Consider the following 18036-nt stretch of genomic DNA (forward strand, 5'->3'; position numbering starts at 1 on the left):
GTAAGAAATTATGGCTCAATCAAGGCATGATGTTGGAAAAATGGTCCAACAGCACAAAGACTGTGAAGTGGCTTAAGGAGTTAGTGGGGAACTCAAACTTGTTTCCATCCATACTTGTGAAAGTTGAACTTTTTCAACTATGTGATGGCTGGAGAAGAATTTTTGGTTCACAATAGATGATAACAAACCATTCAATGGCTTCAATTGAAATTGCGTAAATAGTTGTGTTACCATGTTAATGAAGGAAGTCAGTATGTGGATAATGGTCTAATCTCAATAGCCACAGTAATAACTTGAGCTGTTCCTCATGTTCCATTCATGGACTAGAACATAGAACCGTACAGCACAGGAACGAGCCCTTCAGTGCATGATGTTGTGCCAAACATGGCCCCAAATTAAACTAACCCTTCTGCCTGACCTTGTTCCAACTCCCTCCATTCCTCGCATATTTATGTGCTTATGTAAAAATACCCATAAATGCCCCCATTGTATCTGCCTCAACCACTACCCCTGACAACACATTCAGGCTCCTACTACTCTCTGTGTAAAAAAAACTTGCCCCTCACATCTCATAGAATCCCTACAGTGTGGAAACAGGCCCTTCAGCCAAACAAGCCCACACTGACCCTTGGAGCACTCACCCAGACCCATCCCCCTATAGCCCACCTAATATACACATCCATGATCACTAGAGGCAATTTAGCATGGCCAATCCACCTAACCTGCACATCTTTGGACTGTGGGAAGAAACTGGAGCACCCGAAGGAAACCCACGCAGACTTGGGAAGAGTGTGCAAACTCCACACAGACAGTCACCTGAGGATGGAATTGAACCTGGGTCCCTGGCACTGTGAGGTAACAATGCTAACCACAGTGCCACCGTGCTGCCCCTAACTTTCCCCACTTAAAAGCATGCACCTTAGTTTTAGACATTTCAACTCTGTGAGAAAGGTTCTGACTGTACACCCTATCTACACATCTCATAATTTTGTAGACCTCTATCAAGTGTCCCATCAGCTTCTGCCATTCGAGAGAAAACAACTTGAGTGTTTCTGCCCTATCCTTCTGGCTCATAATTTCCCTAATAAGTGTTGTCATTTCCCTTGTCCATCCTCAAGTGGATGAGGGTTATCCAGATTCTCTTTTGTATTTTGGAACCCGGAACTTCATTACCTGGGTTAGTTGCCAGGATGCAACTGGTAATCTGTCTAATCAATCTCACGGATCTCTATAGAGAATCGCAGGCATTGATCTTTATAGACTCCTGCATGCAGACCTGAAGTTCAAAAATACTCTGTGTTGTTATAGACTAGCTAGACTACTCAAAATTGATTTCACAGATGTTGCCTAAGCGATACCAATGCCTAATCTCATCCTTTTGGAAGCATTAATGTGCCTCATTTAATACATGTGGTTACAAACCACATGCACAGGATCAGAGCTTGCTGTTTCAAGCATTCACTAGTGCAGAGATATCCTAGGACCGACGGTGCCATGTTATGTTTAAAAGGACATTGCACATCAGGTCAAGCTCTGCCAGTCTGGAGCTGCTCTGCAGTGTTTTTAATAATTGTCCTGGACATGGCAAATAAGGGAAAATTTCCACCCACTTCAAGCTTTAAAGGATTACAGTTTGGAGGGGCTGGTGGATGGGGTGGTGCAGAGGAGGACCATCCTCTTCCCTCAGGACTGGTAGATGAGACCAAGGCACGAGGCCACCCCAACTTGGTTTGAGATGCCTGGCTCAGTGAATCTCCGAGATTCAGAGAAATGTCCAGCAGTGTCAAAAGAAGCCTAATGTCCTTCTTTGATAAGTGATAATGGGAACCACAGATGCTGGAGAATCCAAGATGACAAAGTGTGAAGCTGGATGAACACAGCAGGCCAAGCAACATCTCAGGAACACAAAAGCTGACGTTTCGGGCCTAGACCCTTCATCAGAGAGGGGGATGGGGAGATGCTCCACATTCCCCTCCAACCCCACCACACCCGGCACCTTCCCCTGCAACTGCAGGAAGTGCTACACTTGCCCCTACACCTCCTTCCTCACCCCTATCCCAGGCCCCAAGATGACTTTCCACATTAAGCAGATGTTCACCTGCACATCTGCCAATGTGGTATACTGTATCCATTGTACCCGGTGTGGCACCCTCTACACTGGGGAAACCAAGCGGAGGCTTGGGGACCGCTTTGCAGAACACCTCCGCTCGGTTCACAATAAACAACTGCACCTCCCAGTCACGAACCATTTTAATTCCTCCTCCCATTCTTTCGATGACATGTCCATCATGGGCCTCCTGCAGTGCCACAATGATGCCACCTGAAGGCTGCAGGAACAGCATCTCATATTCCGCTTGGGAACCCTGCAGCCCAATGGTATCAATGTGGACTTCACAAGCTTCAAAATCTCCCCTTCCCCCACTGCATCCCAAAACCAGCCCAGTTCATCCCCCTCCCCCCACTGTATCCCAAAACCAGCCCAGCCTGTCTCCGCCTCCCTAATCTGTTCTTCCTCTCACCCATCGTTTCCTCCCACCTCAAGCCGCACCTCGATTTCCTACCTACTAACCTCATTCCACCCCCTTGACCTATCCGTCTTCCCTGGACTGACCTATCCCCTCCCTACCTCCCCATCCACACTCTCCTCTCCACCTATCTTCTTTTCTCTCCATCTTCGGTGTGCCTCCCCTTCTCTCCCTATTTATTCCAGAACCCTCTCCCCATCCCCCTCTCTGATGAAGGGTCTAGGCCCAAAACATCAGCTTTTGTGCTCCTGAGATGCTGCTTTGCCTGCTGTGTTCATCCAGCTTCACACTTTGTTATATTGTCCTTCTTTGTTCACCGAGGTATATGCCTCCATCTTCTCTCTTCTACCTCACAAACTCTCTCTCTGCTAATGCTCCCTCTCACCAAGGTTTGTCAGTGAAGGCAGCATTTAGTATGTTTGCCTTTATTGGGCAGTGCATTGAGTATAGGAGTTGGGAGATCATGTTGTGGCTGTGCAGGACATTGGTTAGGCCACGTTTGGAACACTGAGTGCAATTCTGTCCTCTATGCTATAGGAAAGATGTTGTTAATCGTGAAAGGGTTCAGAAAAGATTTACAAAGATGTTGCCAGGGTTGGAGCTACGTGGAGAAAAGTATAAATAGGCTGGGGCTATTTTCCCTGGAGTGTTTTAGGCTGAGGGGTTGCCTTATAGAGGTTTATAGAGGGGCATGGATAGCATGAATAGTCAAGCCTTTTCCCCAGGTTGGGGGAGCCCAAAATAAAGGGTATAGGTTTAAGGTGGGAGCTGAAAGACTTAAAAAGGGACATTATGGGCAACGTTTTCCTTCAGAAGTTGGTGTGTATATAAAATGAGCTGCCAGAGGAAATGGTGGAGGCTGGTACATTTAGAACATTTAAAAGGCATCTGGATGGGTTTATGAATAGGAAAAGTGTAGAAGGATATGGACTAAACACTGGCAAAAGGGACTAGATTAATTTAGGATCTCTGTTGGCACAGATTAGTTGGATCAAATATTCTGTTTTCATGCTGTATATCTCTAACTACCACTCTCACTACTGCATGCAAAATCCTCCTTCACTTGCTGTCACCCCCACCCAAACAGCCCCACCCTACTAAGCACATAAATCTTGTTCACTGCCAGCTCACTTACTCAGGACACCACACCACCTTTCATCCAACTCTGGCAACACAAACAGTTATGCCACTTATTTTCATCTTACCCAGTCCCTCCTTTTCTCTCACTCCAGGAGAAAACTGACCAGTAGTAATATTGAGGGATCCAATACTCAAGACCAAGCGGTGGGGCCTCCTGACATCTAGCTTTTCACTCTTGCCTCTGATTGGTGAGTACTGGGATCAATCCTGTCAACCACTTGAAACTTCCATGTCCCAGCAACTGAGTAAGAAGCGATTCTCATTGTGTTGCTACTCTCCCATTGTTCCCGTTATGAATAGATTATCACAGCAAAACCGCTACACCTTGGTGATGATGCATTCTCTCTTTTGTCTCTTGCATATACCAGGGAGAATTCAATGGTCTCTGAGGCCAAGATGGCAACACCATAACAAATCTCACCCAAATGTGAGCCTCAGTGGAAGGACTGGCAAGACTGCTTCCTGCACCCTCCACCAGCTCAGATATTGACACCTTGGTGGGCATGTCATCCAGATTACAGTTGGTAGGCCTGTGGGAGGTCAAGCAGTGTGAGTGTGTGCCTGTCTCTGGGAAGGATATACCCCTAATACACAAATGCTGTAAGGTCAATGAGTTCCATTGCAGCACAGTCTCCCTCTAATCCACCTGCAGAACACAGGACAGCACTGATACATGGTGGGAGGTAAAGTAAATCTTTTGAGGCCATGTAAATGGCAGCAGTGACAAATCAATGTAAATAAATGATCACATTTGTAAATACATGTTCATTTATCTGCAGGGTCTTGCTACTTTGTCAGCTAGACTCCATTCTTCCAGGTAGACAAACATTGCTATTGCATCAACGGCATTAGAGGGATTGATTCAGCGTGTTGCTTGATCTGGTCAAGAGTGGCTGGGGTGGGGATTTGTAGTCGACACAAGAGATTAATACTTACGGTTCATAAATGTGTTTTGGTCACAGGCTTGTTTTAGTGGGCACGTGTCTGTGTAACGCTATTATCCTTTGAAGGCCCTCTCATCACTTGACATTGAAGGCCCCTATCTCACAGAAGGAAATACTTAGCCAATATGTTTGGGGCATGATCACTGTCATTTCTTTCTCCTTTGTATCCTTGTTATTTATAGCATGTTGGAAGGCAACAGCAGACTCTCCTCTAACGGTTAGTCTCAGCCAAGGTTAAGGCTCAGGCTCTTACTATTGGTAAACCCACCTGTAAACATTTCCTTCTCAGTTTCTCCCCAACAACACCATTGGCTTTGAACTTCCCCATGTCCTGATCTGTCACTTTATCCCCACAGCACAGGAATAGTGAATAAACATGCCAGATCTTTCACTATCTCCCCAAAGACAGGGTATTCCCAGCTGTCGATGACTGCCTCCCCTGCCCCACCACCTCCAGTAATGCTCCTTTCCTTTCTATTGTCTCGAACCTTTTTTAGTTAAGTGTCTCCCCATTCATGAATTCTAATCCCCTCTGCATTCCAGCATTCTGACTCAAATACCCACAACTAAATGCCCCAGCTTCCCACAGCAGCTGCCCTGATAATCCTCTTGATTTTCAGTGAACTAACCCCTTGAGTGATTTAACCAGGTCATATGACTGATGCCTGCACAATTTCGCATCTGTCTTCCTACAACTGCCAGACTGGTTGCATTAGTTCCACAGGGGCTGACCATAGCCGAGTCCCAAAACTGTAGAGGTATGGAAACAGTTCCTGGAAAGCATCCACTCCCACCTTCTCAGGGCAAATTGTGATGCTTACTAAATGCGGCCCTTCAGCACCACCCACATTAAGATAAAGCACATTAACATTCTTTTTACTATTGAATACTGTACAGTTATTATTATTTTAACTTAGTTTCAGATAAAATTACTTCACTCTGAAGCAAATATTTTATTTAATCTTGTCTTTTAGTAAATGGATATACTGAATGCTAGTTAACATAGAACATTTTTCTCTTTCTGATCTGTCTCCGCATGGTGAAACTCTAGTGCATACTTTTTAAAATCAATGTATACTCGTGAGGGTTCAAGGTATGTCATAGTGCATTATCATCCGCTCGACAGTTTCTGTTCTAACAGATGTTATAGGCCTCCCGACGCTCAGTAAGTTTATCCAGGGAGTAGGCAAAACATACTGATTAGAAAATGTTTCAGAATTGATCCCTGTTCCGTGTATATGTCAGTGTTGCTTGAATTCATTTGTGGGATGGGCAATAAACGCTGGCTAGCCAGTTACGTCCATATACCACGAGAGTATAAATTTTTTTAAAAAGTAGGTATTGCACAGACTCTTCGGTCCAATGAGTCCATCCCAAACATAATTTCAAACTAAACTAGTCCCATCTGCTGCCTCCTGGCTCATATCCCTTCAAACCTTTTCTATTCTTGTACTTAATTGTGTCTTTTAAACACAGTAAACATTGTGCCTGCTTTGGAACTACCACTACCTCAGGAAATTCATTTCACATGTGAACCACTCTCTAAACAAATGTGCCCCTCATGGTTCTTTTAAATCTCTCTCCTCTCACCTTAAAAATATGCCACCTGCCTTGAAATCCCCCAACCTAGGGAAAAGACGCTGACCATAAACTCTATCTATACCCCTCATGATGTTATACACCTCTAAGAGTTCACTTCTCAACCTCTGATGTTTCAGTGAAAAAAGTCCCAGCCTATCTAATTTTTTTTAATAACTCACTCCTTCCACACCAAGTGACATCCTAGTAAATCTCCTCTGAACCCCCTCCATTTTAATAACATCCTTCCTATAGCAGGGTGACCAGAACTGGACACCGTATTCCAGAAGCGGTCTCACCAATATCTTGTATAAGCTCAACATGACTTCCCAACTCCTAAACTCAAAGGACTGAGCAATGAAGACAAGCATGTGAAAATGCCTTTTCAATCTCTCATCACATGTGACGGCATTTTAAAAAATTATGTAACAGGACCCTTACATCTCTCTATTCTACAACACCACCCAGAGCCCTACCCTTAATTAGGTAAGAGCTGCCCCATTCGTTGTACCAAAATACCTCACATTAATCCAAATTGAACTCCAACTGCAGTTTTTCAGCCCATTGACCCAATTGATTAAGATTCCTTTGTAATTTTTGTAATCTTAGAAAACCTTTTTCACTGTCTACTGTGCCAACAATTTCGGTGTTGTTTGTAAACTTACTAACCATGCCTTCTATATCCTCACCCAAATCATCCTCATCCAAAAGGGAACTCAGAACCGATCCCTGTGGAACATTGCTGGTGACAGGCCTCCAGTCTGAAAGGCAACCCTCCATCACCACTGCCTCCTCTCATTTGTTGGCCAGAACAGGTTATGACATTTATTTCTCTATTGGGCATTGGTGACCCAATGGGGTTTTTACAGCAACCAGCAATGGCTAGATGGTTGTCATTAGGCTATTTTTTCATTTCAGATTTTCTTTCAACCAGAGTGACAGAATGAACACTGTAATAACCCTCAGCTTTCCTGCATTAGGGAGACAAACTATGGCGAGGATTCCTGCTCTGGATTGTGGTCCAGATAATTCTTGCCTAATCTGTGGACATTGTGAGAGATGCGTCAGTTACCCTATCTTTTCAAGATGAATGGCTTGTCAGACCCAAATACTAAGGTTCACAGGTGACTAACAATAACAGCATAACAAGAAAGAACAAGATCAGACCTTACTATATGGCGAACCTATTCAACCATTCAAACTGATCATGGTCATCTTTAATCTCAACCCCAACTTCCAAGCACTTCCCTTATTCTTTGATTCCCTTAGAGACCAAAAAGATCCATTTATCTCAGCATTATGAATAAATAGTCAATGCTGGAATATCCACAACTCTCTGGGGGAGACAATCCAAAGGTTAATAATTATTTGATGGCAAATGTTTTCATTATCTCAGTTTGAAATGATTATCCCCTTATTCTATGGTTGTGCTCCTATATTCTAGATGCACTAAACAGTGTTATTCATCATTCATTATTTGACTTTAGTGCCTGAGATTTTCTTGGACTAAAACATGATTTTACCGAGGACTAAAATATAATTTTACCAAGGACTTTGCTGATCTAAAATTGCGTCTGTAATCAGGTGACATAGAATATTCAAAACAGGCTGCCTTAAAATTACCATTTTAATCAAGGGGGCCTTGAAACTCATGGAGGCATCAAGGAATTGGCATCTCTCATTCCACGTATATTTGCATGATAGCTTCCCGTATTGGAGATAAAATGTTGCTTGTCAAGTGTTCAGTTTGAAAAGGCAAAGGAGCAACACAGGTAATATATGATTGAAGTATATTCCACTAGCTTACTTTGGGCATAAACAGGGAAATCGACATAGATTGAGAACAGCAAAGATAAGATAAGCTATTCTCTCTGTCTTGCTCAACGTTGCTGGCAAAACAGGAACTTGGAACAACAGTGATGATTCAGTGAGAAATCAATGGTATCGACAAAGCTTCACCACTTCTGAGGAAGTAAAACCTGGAGGTAGCCAGGAGGGCACTGAAGAATGGACTGAGAAGAGCTAGAAGGGGGCATGAAAACAGCTTGGTGGGTAGGATTAAGGAAAACCCCAAGGTATTCCACTCCAATGTGAGGAACAAGAGGATGGCCAGAGTGAGGGTAGGGCTAATCAGGGATAGTAAAGGGAACTTGTGCGTGGAGTCAGAAGAGGTAGCAGAGGTCCTTAATGAATACTTTGCTTTAGTATTCACTAGTGAGAGGGAACTTGTCGTTTGTGAGGAAAGCATGAAACAGGCTGCTGTGCTTGAACAGTCTGATGTTAGGAAGGCGGATGTGCTGGAAATTTTGAAAAACATGAGAATAGGTAAGTCCCCTGGGCCAGATAGGGTATACCCAAGGTTCCATGGGAAATGAGGGAAGAGATTGCTGCACCTTTGACGATGATCTTTGTGTCCTCACTGTCCACTGGAGTAGCGTCAGATGATCGGAGGGTGGCAAATATTATTCCTTTGTTTAAGAAAGGGAATAGGGATAACCCTGGGAATTATAGATCAGTCAGTCTTACTTCTGTGGTGTGCAAATTATTGGAGAGGATTCTGAAAGACAGTATTTATGATTATTTGGAAAAGCATAGTTTGATTAGAAATGGCCAGCATGGCTCTGTGAGGGGCAGGTCATGCCTCACAATTCTTTTTGAATTCTTTGAGGATATGACAAAATACGTTGATGAAGGTAGAGCAGCGGATGTGGCGAATGTGGATTTTAATAAGACGTTTGATAAGGCTGTCCATGGTATGCTCATTCAGAAAGTAAGGAGGCATGGGATTTGGGGAAATTTGGCTGTCTGGATACAGAATTGGCTGTCCAGTAGAAGACAGAGGGTGGTAGTAGAAGGAAAGTATTCAGTCTGGAGCTCAGTGACTAGTGGTGTTCCACAGGAATCTGCTCTGGGGCCTGCTTTTTGTGATTTTCATAAATGACTTGCATGAGAAAGTGGAAGGGTGTGTTAGTAAGTTTGCTGATGACACGAAGGTTGGTGAAGTTGTGAATAGTGTGGAGGGCTTTTGTAGGTTGCAATGGGACATTGACAGGATGCAGAGCTAGATAAATAAGTGGCAGGTGGAATTCAACCGAGAAAAGCGTAAAATGATTTTTGGAAGGTTGAATTTGAATGCAGAATACAGGGTTAATGGCAGGATTCTTGGCAATGTGGAGGAACAGAGGGATCTTCCAGTTCATATCCATCGATCCCTCAAAGTTTCCACCCAAGTTGATCATATTGTTAAGAAGGCATATGGTGCGCTGGCTTTCATTAGCAGGGGGATTGAGTTTAAGAGCCGTGACGTTATGCTGCAGCTCCATAAAACCCTGGTTAGACCACATTTGGAATATCGTGAACTGCTCTGGTCACCTCATTGTAGGAAAGACGTGGAAGTTTTAGAGAAGGTGCAGAGGAGATGGACCAGGATCCTGCCTGGACTGGAGTACAGGTCTTATGAGGAAAGATTGAGGGAGCTAGGGCTTTTCTCATTGGAGTGAAGAAGGATGAGATGTGACTTGATAGAGGTATACAAGATCATGAGGTGCATAGATAGATTGGAAAGCCAGAGACCTTTTCCCAGGACAGAAATGGCTATCACAGGGGACATAATTTTGAGGTGATTGGAGGAAGGTATAGGGGAGATATCAGAGGTAGGCTCTTTACACAGAGTAGTAGGTGCATGGAATGCGCTGCCAGCGGTGGTAGTAGAGTCGGATACATTAGGGACATTTAAGCGGCTTTTGGATAGGCACAATGGGTTATAGTAAAGTGAAGTGAATGCAGGTTAGTTTGATCTTAAAGTAGAATAGTAGGCCGGCACAACATCATGGGCCAAGGGGCCTGTACTGCGCTGTACTGTTCTATGTTCTAAAACAATACCAAAATAGTTCAGCCTTAGCTTTTACTCAAGGAATTCAAAGATTCAAAACTGAAATAACCTTTATCATCTGATTGATATGAGATGCCCACACCCCGACCTTTCTTTGTAAGCATATTAGCTTTCCTGTATTTTGTGTGCTTTTTTTTTTGTCATGTTTTATTATTTTGTTCAATGTAGTAGTAATAAAACTCCACTCGATTACTCAAGAATACCTTGAAATTGACTCTCTAATTTAGATTTTGTTAACTAAGGATAATGGAAATGTGATAACTGTATGCTGAAAGAATGAGAAAATGTCGTGTGATATAACAAGACAGGATTTAAAAACAGGGGAGCTTTTACTGTTCCTTACCACATTTTAATAGATTTGGGAGCTTCACAGATGAGTAACAGAATTGGAGTGGGGCAAACAAATTGTTACTTTAAAGCTGGTGTGTTTAAAAAATCCTGCAATTAAAAATGTTTTCTGGAATCTTTAATATTGAAAAGGCACCTAGATATCCACATTTGATGTGAATGTTTTTATACAGCAAGACAAAATAACCCATTGCAGTCTAAAAGCCTAGTCCTTGGGAGAATATTAGTTCAGCCGTTAGAGGTGGAGTTCCATATAAGTACCAGGAAAATAGAAATTGAAAAATGGTCGGCAAAGATATCCAGAGCTAAAACTGAAGGACAGTGAAATGGCCAAACTAAAACTTGAACAATTTAGTATTAGAATTGGAATTTCAGCTATAACTAAATGAGAGCAGGAGATTGAGAAAAGAGAAGTAGGAAGGAGAAAAAGAGATAGAATTTGGGAAATAAAGGAAGAAAGGGAATTTCAGGCATAGGAGAATGAAGAAAAGAGAAAGCTCAGACTGAAAATAGAGACTGAAAGTAGCTCTAGTAAGGGGACCACACTGTGATGTAAGCTGTACAATTTATATTTCATTTATTTTGGATATTGGATTTTGAGATAATTGCTCGTGAGTTTTGATCTGTGTACACTGGAATTTAATAATTAACCTGTCAGTCTTTCTAGAGCTATGATGTTTTTAAGCAGTGTGAAACAGAGACCTCCTAGTCAGGTTATGAGAGATAATGGGAACTGCAGATGCTGGAGATTCCAAGATAATAAAATGTGAGGCTGGATGAACACAGCAGGCCAAGCAGCATCCCAGGAGCACAAAAGCTGACGCTTCGGGCCTAGACCCTTCATCAGAGGTTTTTTTTACATTGTTTTACTTTCAGATAGAGTAAACAAATCTTGCTTTCAGTTTAGAAGAATCAAGAATTGACTTTTTTTGCTTAAGCAAGGGACCCCTAGAATGTAACATTTTGATTTCAGTTCAAGGAAATCCTGTTTGAAGGCAGATGTAGGAATGGTATGTCTTGGAGAGAAGATTAATCCAGATCAGCTAGGAAATAGGTTATCTTGGTGGTAAGTTTTTAGTTTGAAATTTCCCAGCAGAATTGTTTGGTTAAAACCCTGAATGGTTTATTTGAAGCTGAGCAAGTCTAAGGTCTAATTGTGAGAATAATCAAGAAGAATTCCATCCTCAGGTGTTGTGGAAGGCTAAGGAAGAAATTGTGGTGGCCGTTGCGGAGATGTTTGCTTCACCTTTAGCCACTGGTAAAGTTCAAGATGACTGGAGTATGGCTAATGTATTCCATTGTTTAAGAAAGGTAGCAAAGACAAGCCAGGGAACTACAAGCCAGTGAGCCTGACATCAATGTTACAGTTATGTAAGTCATTGGTGAGGTCACACTTGGAGTATTGTGTACAGTTTTGATCACCAGGTTATATGAATGTCAGACTGAAACTGAAAAGTGTGCAAAGAACATTTATGAGGATGTTGCCAGAATTAGTAGGCTTGAGTTATAAGGAGAGGTTGGCCAGGATAAGACTTTATTCCTTGGAATGTAGGAGGATGAAGCATGACCTTATTGAGATGTATAAAATGAAGAAGGGTATAGATAGGATGAATGTATATAGTGTTCTTCCCAGTGATGAGAAATTGAAAACCAGAGGGCATGGGTGCAAGGTGAGAGTGGAAAGTTTTAAGTTGCCCTAAGGCGCAACTTCTTCATGCACAGACTGGTATATGGAATTTGTTGCCTGGTAAAGTGATTGAGGTGGGTATAATAGCAGCATTAAAAAAAATTGGATAGGTACATGAATAGAAAGGGTTTATAAAGATATGAAACAGTGCGGGCAATTAGAACCACCTGACCATGGGCACCATGGTCAGCATGGGCCAGTTTGGGCCGAAGGCTTGTTTCCATGCTGTATTACTTTATGATACTATGACTGTAAGCCTATCAACTTTTCAGACTAGACATTGGAAGAAACAAATAAGTCAAAGCTATAGATGTGATAAGGATCCTGTCTCTAATTAGGTGCTTGTTTTTGGCTGGTGTGGGGTTGATGGACTGAAAGGCTCTTGTTCTGTGCTGTGGACCCTTATGAGAAGAGAACTCTCTCTAGTATTTGAGTAGTGAATGATGTGTTGTGATTGGGTGGGATTGTATTTTCATTGTATCAGAATCTTACAAATTGTCTTTTATACTTATAAATAACATGATTTATTCTACTTTATTTTTATTTCTTTTGTGTAGTATTGTGTGCTTGTGTTTCAGTAAAAGTCTATTTCATTAAATTAATTTATAAACGAATATGACCTATCAAGCTAGATTAGCTTGCAATCTGCTTTACCCAATAAATTGTCTGGGGTCATAAACTCAAACTTAGACTCTAAACTAATGTATTCAAGTTTACAGAATTGATCCCCGAGTTTGATGAGGAAAAACGCAAATGCCTTCTTTATCTGTTCTGAAGGACTAGTGTCAAAGTGGCTGATCGGTTGTTGTACATTGCTGATCCAGAGCGCATTGACAGGGAAAGCACATGAGGTCTACTCCCTCTTACCTGAGGAGAGTGTCACTGATAACGAGGCAGCAAAAGGGGCTATTTTAAGAGCACAATGATAAATGTGTTTCAGATTACCAACCACTAACCTGTGATTCAAGAACAAAAACAAAATTTCTGGAAAAGCTCAGCAGGTCTGGCAGCATCTGTGAAGGCAATAAAACAGAGTTAACATTTCAAGTCCAGTGACCCTTTCTCAGAACTGGAGGAAGTTCTGAGTGCAGTTCTGAGGAAGGGTCACTGGTCCCAAAACATTAATTCTGTTTTTCCCTTCACAGATACTGCCAGACCTGCTGAGCTTTTCCAGCAACTTTGTTTTTGTTCCTGATTTACAGATCCGCAGTTCTTTCAGGTTTTACCTGGAAATCAAATTTGTAAAAATGCCTGTCTGCGGCACATGGATTACAGAAGTGAGCTATAAAGGTTTGAAATATCAGAATGTGGCTTGGCTATTCTTAATTCTAGATACTTGTATTTTCACTCAATAGTTGTTAAACTACCTGCGCTGATCTGGTTTTCTTCTGTCACCCTTGTTAAATAGTTGGTCAACTGTAGGAGAAGGAAGGAAGGAAATGGACAAAGAAAAATTGCAATGGCACTATCCTCCAAAATTTAACACGTGGTTTTACATTTGTCACCATTCATAATTAATTTTTTTATATTTGCTTCCAATTTCAAGTTCCCCTTCCCCCAGCCCCAGCCCCAGCCCCGCCCCCACCCAACATTCTCTGACATCAAGGTACTGATTTGCATCAGGCCAATGGTTTTTAAACATTTTTGTTTTATCAACCTCCTTTCAAATAAGCTAATGATAACAGTTCCCACCCACTCAGAATTATTATATAATACCTATAGTACTGCACAGAGAAAGATATAATGCTGATTCTTTAAAAGCAACAATTTACTTATTTAATAGTAAGTGAGATATACATGATTGTCATTGTTGAATGTTATACAAAGAATGGAACTTGCAGGTTGTGATTCGGAAATGACAATTGTAATTCTTTAAAATAAAAGTCAGCATTTCTTATTCCTCATACAGAAATGGATGTGATTGTAAAATAAAGTTTCCCTACTATATCAATAAAAATTTCACGTAATTAGGAAACAGAATTTAAGTTATTCAGTTTGATAAATCATTGAACCTGCCTAGTACCGGAAGACCAGCTGAAGGTAGCTTGAGGTCAGTTTCGTAAGGGTCTGGGCCTGAAACATCAGCTTTCCTGCTCCTAAGATGCTGCTTGGCCTGCTGTGTTCATCCAGCCCCACGCTTTGTTACCATCTCGGATTCTCCAGCATCTGCAGTTCTGATACAACCAAATCCGGAGCCTTCCGTTTCGGGTATCATTTGCGACATCAGTCCCCAAAAAACCTTTAAGTAAAAAGCTCAGTGTCTCAAGGAGACCATCCTGAGTGGCTCCATAGTGATAAATTACATCTCAGTCCTCACACAAATTGCCTATTTGTAATGATGGCCCTATTGAGTAAGCAATTTGTCAATATTTCACAGGCAATCAAAAAAATTTCCATGCATCCCCAATAATCTGTTGACCGTACTAAGAGAACCTTTATGATGGGATAGTTGCATAGCTCGATTAAAATGGATAGCAGTATTGTAAATTTTTCATAAGAACTAGCTGAGAGGCAATTTGAGTGTTCCTATTATAAATACTTGAATATAAATCCTTGTTACAAAGATATAAGCATGAGACCAGAAAGGGGAGTTGAGTGGTAAGATTACTTATTCCTAATCCTCACATTCCAATAGAAACCGTCAATAGAGTGTGGAGCTGAAGGAACACAGCAGGCTAGGCAGCAACAGAGGAGCAGGAAAGTTGATGGTTCAGGTTTACACCCTTCATCAATAGAAATTGTTCTGGTCTTCTAAACAGAATTCATTAAAATAGATACTCTTCCAACTATTTGGGCTGAAGTACGAACATGGAGCACTACATATGGCTTCCTCTCACAACTATCATTGTTTCTATATCATTTCTTCCACTTGCACCTGAATGAAGAGTTGCACTGTCTACCAGCACTTGGTGAGCTTGTATATTCAGCCATTATTTGTTTGTAATAGATTATCGTCTGATAGTAATTTATTCTGCAAGTCAAAAGAATCATAATTTGGTTGTTGCTACAAAACCTAAAAGATATCAATAATTCTGAGCAAATCATCAAACTTAGAATAGACCATGAAGAGAAGGTGAAAAATCCTGTCTGACAAAAGAAGGAAACCTTTGAATATTCACGGAAAACTCATGAGCACTCCAGCCAAACTGCACTCGGTCCTCATTATTCACAGTGGATAGGAGCATAGACAGCCTCTAATAACAATAAAAAGTAGATGCCACTCCAATGTACCATGAAGGGTGCCAATCACTTTAATATGGCAGGCCACATAGACAATGAGGAGCAAAAATAGGGGCTGAGGTCTACCTTATGAGTATACAGATCTGCCGGTAGCAAATCAGTGGATAACAAGGACTGAGTATACTTCTACAAGTTTTGCTCATTTAGTTTCAAAACATTTCACCACTTTGTGCAGTTCAGTGAAAGCCAAGAGATTGACTCTTGGAAGACTGTATTTTAAGATTAGGTGTATTTGTGCTTTACAGCCGTAAGACAGAGAAATATGCATAAAAGATAGCCACTGTTTCAAGAAAGGTAGATCAGGAACATCACTTCAAATAAAACCACAACAGTAGGAGAAAAAAGGACACAGGTTGAAACTAGAAAATTACCAAAATTATGACCATTTTCAGGAATATTCAAATAAAGAGTGATGGATAGATTGAATAAACATTTACTCAGGACAGTAGAAGTTAAAAACATATTTATGTTGAAGGCTACGCAGTTGGACAATAGCAGAAATGGCAACTTTAGTTTGGAAGTGGTCTAAGTTTTTTGGAATTTTCTGAGCTTACGTTGTAAAACCTGTTTTACTCAAAGGAAAATTCTTGCAAGGCATGATTGATAGTAGATGTTTCCATTTCTGCAACCTGTCAGCTGACAGAGTCTGACACTTAATTCAGAAGCTAGACAACGAGTCAATGCTGCACAACCTTTGGAGATTTATTTTCGAATCCATATATATCCCGTAATAAAATGATTGTGATCCGCTGAATACATGGAGGTATTCAAGACACACAGAGTCAACCAAACTACACTGGGTGGGATTAAAGAACATTGGCCTTTCAGGTTGAGCCCTTGCTGTTAGGTAAGAGAAGCACTGTATTTTTAGATGGGAATTCAAATTGCTTTTTTTATCTGGTGCGTTATGACTCTCAAATTTGGGGCATTGGTGGTTAAAAATAACTCATTGAAGTAAGCACACTATGAAGTAACAGCCCATGAAGGAATTTTTACACAAATGAATTACTAAAAAGTTGGAATAAGAGCAAAATAAAAGTTGAGGAACTCACCAAGTCAGACTGTACCTGCAAAGGTAAACAGTGAGCTGGATTTATCAAGGAGTGGTAATCTCACTCAGAACAGAATGTTTATAGTGGCCAGTTTACAATAGACTAGAAAACAATTACCAGTTGAAATTTTGTTTTTGATGTTTGTGTGCCTTTTTAACTGTACATACAGCTTTTTACCCCTTCTTTTATGTAATAACTATATCTACTGTCATTAAAAAGAACTTCTGCTATTTCATGTGAAGGTTTCAGAAACTAAATGACATGTCAATTAACTGCCAAAACTAAACAAATGATCTATCAAGGGATAATGAAATGTGAGGCTGGATGAACACAGCAGGCCCAGCAGCATCTCAGGAGCACAAAAGCTGACGTTTCGGGCCTAGACCCTTCATCAGAGAGGGGAATGGGGAGAGGGTTCTGGAATAAATAGGGAGAGAGGGGGAGGCGGACCGAAGATGGAGAGAAAAGAAGATAGGTGGAGAGGAGAGTATAGGTGGGGAGGTAGGGAGGGGATAGGTCAGTCCAGGGAAGACGGGCAGGCTGGTTACATTCTGTGAAATGACACATTCTGTGGTTATAATATATTTCATATGCCACCAGTGATAAATATCAGGTAAATAGAAATCAGTTACGTTTTGGAAAATCGTAAAGGTACTAATTAAAATAGAACATTTTAAAAAAAAGCTTAACTTATCTTCATTTGCAATTTATAACTTATAAAATGAAAGGAATTTTTTATTTAAAAAATTGAGTGCCCACCTGTGATTTTGTTTAATAGTGTGATATCTGAGTGTTTTCCTTGATAGGTCTTTTATTACAGCATATCAATTTCTTGACTGTGTCACATGCTGTATGCCTAAAGCAGAAGACATCAGTTCAGGAAACATGAGAGAGAGTGAGAGAGAGAGAGTGAGCAACAGCAAGGGAGAGAGAGACAGGAACAAAAAGGAAGTCACAAGTAAGAGGCAAAGTAATAACATCAACACAGGGTCAGGAAGAACAAGATCTATACTGAGACAGAAAGAACAATGATTATTTTAATGTGGGTTAGCTGTTCAGATCAGCTCAGATCACACCTCAATGTTTCTCAAAACTGTACTTATTAAGATGATATACCTTACACAGCAGAGGTCTCTTGTCTAAAATGCTCCAATTGCATCCTTCCAGCAGACCTTCTCACATCATGACTGAGGTCACAGTTTGATTATAGCATAGCCCAGATTTATACCTGCACGTTCATTAAACCCTATCACTGCAGCCATTATATTGAGAGATGAAGAGGTACAGAGTCTGTACTGAATGAAGAGGAATGAATAGGAGACCAAAAGCTTTACCGAGAGCATGGACTGCTAAATATGAAGGCACAAACTGGTAAATTAACATCATCAGTGAGGCATAGGAAAAAGATACCTGTCTAAATATTGATCAAGTCTATACTTATTTAGCAGCAATCTCAAGACTTTGACATTCTCAATTCTCTGTTTCAGACTCCTTCTTGTTGAATGATCTACAATGGGCCAAAGGATTGGAGACTCATGACTTCATGTGAGGTCCTCATGTGGGCCAACAATACTGCGTGCTGCTGACTTGCCTCTAAGAAGCATGAATATTAATAGGTCTAAATGTTAAA

At 41.2% G+C, this 18036-nt stretch overlaps 1 protein-coding gene across 14 annotated transcripts in view; it reads right to left on the reverse strand.

Annotated features, from left to right (window-relative positions):
* The window catches only part of mgat4c (mgat4 family member C), a 384199-nt gene that overhangs the window by 49843 nt on the left and 316320 nt on the right, over nucleotides 1-18036 (reverse strand). The window contains exons 9-10 of one of the 14 annotated variants that reach the window (XM_048549090.2): nucleotides 17166-17262; nucleotides 16407-16421 (exon numbers count right to left, since the gene is read on the reverse strand). The exons of 12 other annotated variants lie outside the window; for them this stretch is intronic. The gene's annotated coding sequence lies outside the window, so the exon portion shown is untranslated. The remainder of the gene's footprint in view (nucleotides 1-16406; nucleotides 16422-17165; nucleotides 17263-18036) is intronic. One more of the 14 variants, XM_048549089.2, reaches the window with a different exon arrangement.

The sequence above is a fragment of the Stegostoma tigrinum genome, chromosome 18, assembly GCF_030684315.1.
Source record: "Stegostoma tigrinum isolate sSteTig4 chromosome 18, sSteTig4.hap1, whole genome shotgun sequence".
In the NCBI taxonomy this organism is placed as follows: Eukaryota; Metazoa; Chordata; class Chondrichthyes; order Orectolobiformes; family Stegostomatidae; genus Stegostoma; species Stegostoma tigrinum.